The following is an 8,517-nucleotide window of genomic DNA, read 5'->3' on the forward strand; positions in this document are numbered from 1 at the left end:
AATCCGAATTGGACAAGGGGAGGGGGCAGCGCCCCCTCCTTCCTTCTCTCCTCCTCCTCCTTCCCCCTTCTCCTACTTGGACTAGGAAAGGAGGAAACCTACTCCTACTAGGAGTAGGATTCCTCCCCCCTTGGTGCGCCCCTTGTGGACGGCTGGCCTCCTCCTCCCTTCCTTTATATACGGGGGAGGGGGGCATCCCATAGACACACAAATTGATCTTTAGCCGTGTGCGGTGCCCCCCTCCACAGTTTTCCACCTTGGTCATATTGTCGTAGTGCTTAGGCAAAGCCCTGCGTCGGTAACTTCATCATCACTGTCAACACACCGTCGTGCTGACGAAACTCTCTCTCGGCCTCAGCTGGATCTAGAGTTCGAGGGACGTCACCAAGTTGAACGTGTGCAGATCGCGGAGGTGCCATGCGTTCGATACTTGATCGGCTGGATCGTGAAGACGTTCGACTACATCAACCGCGTTAGTAAACGCTTCCGCTTTCGGTCTATGAGGGTACGTGGACACACTCTCCCCGCTCGTTGCTATGCTTCTCCTAGATAGATCTTGCGTGTTCGTAAGAAATTTTTTGAAATACTATGTTCCCCAACAGTGGCATCCGAGCCAGGTATATGCATAGATGTTATATGCACGAGTAGAACACAAAGGGTTGTGGGCGATAATAGTCATACTGCTTACCAGCACGTCATACTTTGATTCGGCGGTATTGTTGGATGAAGCGGCCCAGACCGACATTACATGTCCGTGTTCATGAGACTAGTTCTACCGACGTGCTTCGCACACAGGTGGCTAGTGGGTGTCTGTTTCTCCAACTTTAGTTGAATCGAGTGTGACTACGTCTGGTCCTTGTTGAAGGTTAAAACAACACACTTGACGAAAAATCGTTGTGGTTTTGATGCATAGGTAAGAACGGTTCTTGCTAGAAGCCCGTAGCAGCCACGTAAAACTTGCAACAACAAAGTAGAAGACGTCTAACTTGTTTTTGCAGGGCTTGCTATGATGTGATATGGTCAAGACGTGATGATATATAAATTGTTGTATGAGATGATCATGTTTTGTAACAGTTATCGGCAACTGGCAGAAGCCATATGGTTGCCACTTTATTGTATAAAATGTAATCGCCATGTAATTGCTTTACTTTATCACTAAGCGGTAGCGATAGTCGTAGTAGCAATAGTTGGCGAGACAACAATGATGCTTCAATGGAGATCAAGGTGTCAAGCCAGTGACGATGGTGATCATGATGGTGCTTTAGAGATGGAGATCAAAGGCACAAGATGATGATGGCCATATCATATCACTTATATTGATTGCATGTGATGTTTATCCTTTATGCATCTTATTTTGCTTAGTACGGCGGCAACATTATAAGATGATCTCTCACTAAAGCTCAAGGTACAAGTGTTCTCCCTGAGTATGCACCATTGCGACAGTTCGTCGTGCCGAGACACCACGTGATGATCGGGTGTGATAAGCTCTATGTTCACATACAACGGGTGCAAGAGAGTTTTGCATACGTAGAATACTCAGGTTAAACTTGACGAGTCTAGCATAAGAAGATATGGCCTCAGAACACTGAGACCGAAAGGTCAAGCGTGAATCATATCACTGCTAGGAAAAGGCCTACTAGTGGCGCACCAGTTTTGCCTACTAATGGCGCACTACTGGTGCGCCACTAGTACCACGCCACTAGTATTTTTTACTAATGGCGCACCACTGGTGCGCCATTAGTATAGGCCACGGTGCGCCATTAGTATAGGCCACTGGTGCGCCATTAGTATAGGCCATGGTGCACCATTAGTATTTTTTGAATTTTGAAGGCGGGAAAATAGTAGTGGCGCACCATCTAACCCCCACCGTGCGCCATTGCTATTTTTGAATTTTGAATTTCGATCTGGATCGTGATTTTTTTGCCCATTTTTTGCTCGTTTTTTTGCTCGTATTTTGGCATGATATTATTTCAAATTTTGTTCCTGTTTTTGGATCTTGTACGTTCTTTTGCCGTGTTCTTTTGCTGGAGAGGAGTTTGCCGGAGAGGAGGAAGAGGAGGTCACCGGAGAGGCGCTCGCCTACATCGCCGGAGAGGAGGAGGAGGTCGCCTGAGAGGAGTTCACCGGAGCATCGGAGAGGAGGAAGGAGAAACCATGAGGGGATGGGAGGAGAGGAGGGAGGAGGAGCTCACCGGAGAGGAGGGAGGAGGAGCTCACCGGAGAAGAGGGAGGAGAAACCGTGAGGGAAGGGGAGGGAAGGAGAGGAGGGAGGAGGAGGTCGCCGGAGAGGAGGAGGAGGTCGCCGGAGAGGAGGAGGGTAGTATGGTGGAGGAAAGAAGGGAAGATGGAGTGGAGGAGAGGAGGAGATGGAGTGGAGGAGAGGTGGAGTGGAGGAGAAGAATGAAGAAGTAAGGAGGAGAGGACCACGCCCAGCCATATATACGGCATAGTAATGGCGCACCGCGGGCAGGTGCGCCATTACTAACTTTTTTTTATTTTTTTGATTTATTTTGAATTTTGAAGGCGGGAAGATACTAATGGCGCACCATGGGCAGGTGCGCCATTAGTAACTTTTTTTTTATTTTTTTGACTTATTTTGAATTTTAAAGGCGGGAATATAGTAATGGCGCACCATGGGCAGATGCGCCATTAGTAAGTTTAATTTTTTTTGAATTTTTTTGCCTCTCCAGATCTTAAAAGCCCCGTACCTTTTTTCTGTTAGGTTTTTGAGGATTTTGAAAATGTTTAACGTGGTTCCCCAGTTAAATTCAGATGTAACTTTTCGAGTAGATGATTTTTCATATAAAAAACTTTTTCATCTGAGTTCGTACGCAAAAGTTATGCCCATTTTACAAATTCTCGAGAGATTTCGCAAATAAAGTCAAAATTCATATTTGTAAATTTTCACAACAACTAGACCACATATCACATGGGAAACTTATTTTCTTTTATTTTTTTGACATTTCCATCATTTTTTTATTTTTTTTTAAACTGAAAAGGCAGTCCACGGGGAGGGGGTGCATTCGGTGGAAGTGGTGGCCAAGTTACTAATGGCGCACCGTGGGATGGTGCGCCATTACTAGTTCAACTAGTAATGGCGCACCATCCCATGGTGCGCCATTAGTAGTTTTGAAAAAATTAAAAAAATTACTAATGACGCATCAACACATGGTGCGCCATTAGTATTTAGTAATGGCGCACCACATGTACAGTGCGCCATTAGTGTCCATATTGGCTATAGCTGTTTTTTCAGTAGTGTATAGTAGATATGATCAACATAGTGATGTTTCATTGAAAACTACTCCATCTCACGTGATGATCGGACATGGTTTAGTTGATATGGATTACGTGATCACTTAGATGATTAGAGGGATGTCTATCTATGTGGGAGTTCTTAAGTAATATGATTAATTGGACTTTAATTTATCATGAATTTAGTACCTGATAGTATTTTGCATGTCTATGTTGTTGTAGATAAATGGCCCATGCTACTGTTTCATTGAATTTTAATGCGTTCCTGGAGAAAGCTAAGTTGAAAGATGATGGTAGCAATTATACAGATTGGGTCCGTAACTTGAGGATTATCCTCATTGTTGTACAGAAGATTACGTCCTGGAAGCACCGCTAGGTGCAAAACCCGCTGCAGGAGCAACCCCAGATGTTATGAATGTCTGGCAGAGCAAAGCTGATGACTACTCGATAGTTCAGTGTGCCATGCTTTACTGCTTACAACCGGGACTTTAACGACATTTTGAATGTCATGGAGCATATGAGATGTTCCCGGAGTTGAAGTTAACATTTCAAGAAAATGCCCGGATTGAGAGATATGAAGTCTCCAATAAGTTCTGCAGCTGCAAAATGGAGGAGAATAGTTCTATCAGTGAGCATATAGTCAGAATGTCTGGGTACCACAATCACTTGACTCAACTGGGAGTTAATCTTCCGGTTGATAGTGTCATTGACAAAGTTCTTCAATCACTGCCACCAAGCTAAAAAAGCTTCGTGATGAACTATAATATGCAAGGGGTGGATAAGACAATTCCTGAGCTCTTTGCGATGCTAAAGGCTGCCTAGGTAGAAACCAAGAAGGAGCATCAAGTGTTGATGGTCAACAAGACCACCAGTTTCAAGAAGAAGGGCAAAGGGAAGAAGGGGAACTTCAAGAAGAACGGCAAGCAAGTTGTTGCTCAAGTGAAGAAGCCCAAGTCTGGACCTAAGCCTGAGACTGAGTGCTTCTACTGCAAAGGGAATGGTCACTGGAAGCGGAACTGCCCCAAGTATTTGGCGGATAAGAAGGATGGCAAAGTGAAAGGTATATTTGATATACATGTTATTGATGTGTACCTTACTAATGCTCGCGGTAGCGCCTGGATATTTCATACTGGTTCTGTTGCTCATATTTGCAACTCGAAATGGGGGCTAGGATTAAACAAAGATTGGCTAAGGACGAGGTGACGATGCACGTGGGAAATGGTTCCAAATTCGATGTGATCGCCGTCGGCACGCTACATCTACATCTGCCTTCAGGATTAGTTTTAGACCTGAATAATTGTTATTTGGTGCCAGCGTTAAGCATGAACATTATATCTAGATCTTGTTTGATGCGAGACGGTTATTCATTTAAATCAGAGAATAATGGTTGTTCTATTTATATGAGTAATATCTTTTATGGTTATGCACCCTTGATGAGTGGTCTATTTTTACTAAATCTTGATAGTAGTGATACACATATTCATAGTATTGAAGCCAAAAGATATAAGCTTAATAATGATAGTGCAACTTATTTGTGGCACTGCCGTTTAGGTCATATTGATGTAAAGCGCATGAAGAAACTTCATGCTGATGGGCTTTTGGAATCACTTGATTATGAATCACTTGATGCATGTGAACCATGCCTCATGGACAAGATGAATAAGACTCCGTTCTCCGGAACAATGGAGCGAGCAACAGACTTGTTGGAAGAAATACATACTGATGTATATTGTCCGATGAGTGTTGATGCTCGCAGCGGGTATCGTTATTTTCTGACCTTCACAGATGATTTGAGTAGATATGGGTATATCTACTTGATGAAACATAAGTCTGAAACATTTGAGAAGTTCAAAGAATTTCACAGTAAAGTGGAAAATCATCGTAACAAGAAAATAAAGTTTCTACGATCTGATCGTGGAGGAGAATATTTGAGTTACGAGTTTGGTCTTCATTTGAAACAACGCGGAATAGTTTCGCAGCTCACGCCACCCGGAACACCACAGCGTAATGGTGTGTCCGGATGTCGTAACTGCACTTTATTAGATATGGTGCGATCTATGATGTCTCTTACTGATTTACCGCTATCGTTTTGGGGTTATGCTTTAGAGACAGCTACATTCACGTTAAATAGGGCACCATCTAAATCCGTTGAGACGACACCATATAAATTGTGGTTTTGGAAGAAACTCAAGTTGTCGTTTCTTAAAGTTTGGGGTTGTGATGCTTATGTGAAAAAGCTTCAACCTAATAAGCTCGAACCCAAATCGAAGAAATGTGTCTTCATAGGATACCCAAAGGAGACTGTTGGGTACACCTTCTATCACAGATCCGAAGGCAAGATATTCGTTGCTAAGTATGGATCCTTTCTAGAGAAGGAGTTTCTCTTGAAAGAAGTGAGTGAGAGGAAAGTAGAACTTGATGAGGTAACTGTACCTGCTCCCTTATTGGAAAGTAATTCATCACAGAAATCAGTTCCAGTGATTCCTACACCAATTGGTGAGGAAGCTAGTGATGATGATCATGAAACTTCTGATCAAGTTACTACCGAACCTCGTGGGTCAACCAGAGTAAGATCCGCACCAGAGTGGTGCGGTAATCCTGTTTTGGAAGTCATGTTGCTTGACCATGATGAACCTACGAACTATGAGGAAGCAATGATGAGCCCAGATTCCGCAAAATGGCTTGAGGCCATGAAATCTGAGACGGGATCCATGTATGAGAACAAAGTGTGGACTTTGGTTGACTTTTCCCGATGATCGGCAAGCCATAGAGAATAAATGGATCTTCAAGAAGAAGACTGACGCTGATGGTAATGTTACTGTCTACAAAGCTCGACTTGTTGTGAAAGGTTTTCGACAAGTTCAAGGAGTTGACTACGATGAGACCTTCTCACCCGTAGCGATGCTTAAGTCCGTCCGAATCATGTTAGCAATTGCCGCATTTTATGATTATGAAATTTGGCAAATGGATGTCAAAAATGTGTTCCTTAATGGATATCTTAAAGAAGAGTTGTATATGATGCAAACAGAAGGTTTTGTCAATCCAAAAGGTGCTAACAAAGTGTGCAAGCTCCAGAGATCCATTTATGGACTGGTGCAAGCATCTCGGAGTTGAAATATACTCTTTGATAGTGTGATCAAAGCATATGGTTTTATACAAACTTTTTGAGAAGCTTGTATTTACAAGAAAGTGAGTGGGAGCTCTGTAGTATTTCTGATATTATATGTAGATGACATATTGTTGATCAAAAATGATACTGAATTTCTGAATAGCATAAGAGGATACTTGGATAAGAATTTTTCAATGAAAGACCTCGATGAAGCTGCTTATATATTAGGCATCAAGATCTATAGAGATAGATCAAGACGCTTAATTGGACTTTCACAAAGCACATACCTTGATAAAGTTTTGAAGAAGTTCAAAATGGATCAAGCAAAGAAAGGGTTCTTGCATGTGTTACAAGGTGTGAAGTTGAGTCAGACTCAATGCCCGACCACTGCAGAAGATAGAGAGAAAATGGAAGTCATTCCCTATGCTTCAGCCATAGGTTCTATCATGTATGCAATGTTGTGTACCAGACCGGATGTGTGCCTCGCTATTAGTTTAGCAGGGAGGTACCAAAGTAATCCAGGAGTGGATCACTGGACAGCGGTCAAGAACATCTTGAAATACCTGCAAAGGACTAAGGATATGTTTCTCGTTTATGGAGGTGACAAAGAGCTCTTCATAAATGGTTACATTGATGCAATATTTGACACTGATTCAGATGACTCAAGTCACAAACCGGATACATATTTTTATTGAATGGTGGAGCTGTCAGTTGGTGCAGTTCCAAGCAGAGCATCGTGGCGGGATCTACATGTGAAGCGGAGTACATAGCTGCTTCAGAAGTAGCAAATGAAGGAGTCTGGATGAAAGAGTTCATATCCGATCTAGGTGTCATACCTAGTGCATCGGGTCCAATCAAAATCTTTTGTGACAATACTAGTGCAATTGCCTTGGCAAAGGAATTCAGATTTCACAAGAGAACCAAACACATCAAGAGACGCTTCAATTCCATCTGCGATCAAGACAAGGAGGGAGACATAGAGATTTGCAAGATACATACGGATCTGAATGATACAGACCTATTGACTAAGCCTCTCTCACAAGCAAAACATGATCAACACCAAGACTCCATGGGTGTTAGAATCATTACTATGTAATCTAGATTATTGACTCTAGTGCAAGTGGTAGACTGAAGGAAATATGCCCTAGAGGCAATAATAAAGTTGTTATTTATATTTACTTATATCATGGTAAATGTTTATTATTCATCCTAGAATTGTATTAACCGGAAACTTAGTACATGTGTGAATACATAGACAAACAAAGTGTCCCTAGTATGCCTCTACTAGACTAGCTCTTTAATAAAAGATGGTTAAGTTTCCTAGCCATAGACATGTGTTGTCATTTGATGAACGTGATCACATCATTAGAGAATGATGTGATGGACAAGACCCATCCGTTAGCTTAGCACTTTGATCGTTTAGTTTATTGCTATTTGCTTTCTTCACGACTTATACATGTTCCTATGACTATGATATTATGCAACTCCCGAATACCGGAGGAACACTTAGTGTGCTACCAAACATCACAACGTAACTGGGTGATTATAAAGATGCTCTACAGGTGTCTCCGATGGTGTTTGTTGAGTTGGCATAGATCGAGATTAGGATTTGTCACTCCGATTGTCGGAGAGGTATCTCTGGGCCCTCTCGGTAATGCACATCACTATAAGCCTTGCAAGCAATGTGGCTAATGTGTTAGTTGCGGGATGATGCATTACGAAACGACTAAAGAGACTTGCTAGTAACGAGATTGAACTACGTATGATGATACCAACAATCGAACCTTGGGCAAGTAACATATCGATGACAAAGGGAACAACATATGTTGTTGTGCGGTTTGACCGATAAAGATCTTCGTAGAATATGTAGGAGCCAATATGAGCATCCAGGTTCCGCTATTAGTTATTGACCGGAGATGTGTCTCGATCATGTCTACATAGTTCTCGAACCCGTAGGGTCCGCACGCTTAACTTCGATGACGATTTGTATTATGAGTTATGTGTTTCAATGAACCGAAGGTTGTTCGGAGTCCCTGATGAGATCACGGACATGAGGAGGAGTCTCAAAATGGTCGAGACATAAATATTCATATATTGGAAGGTTATATTCGGACACTGGAATGGTTCGGGTCGTATCAGATAAGTTTCAGAGTATC

Source organism: Triticum dicoccoides, chromosome 5A, assembly GCF_002162155.2.
Source record: "Triticum dicoccoides isolate Atlit2015 ecotype Zavitan chromosome 5A, WEW_v2.0, whole genome shotgun sequence".
NCBI lineage: Eukaryota > Viridiplantae > Streptophyta > Magnoliopsida > Poales > Poaceae > Triticum > Triticum dicoccoides.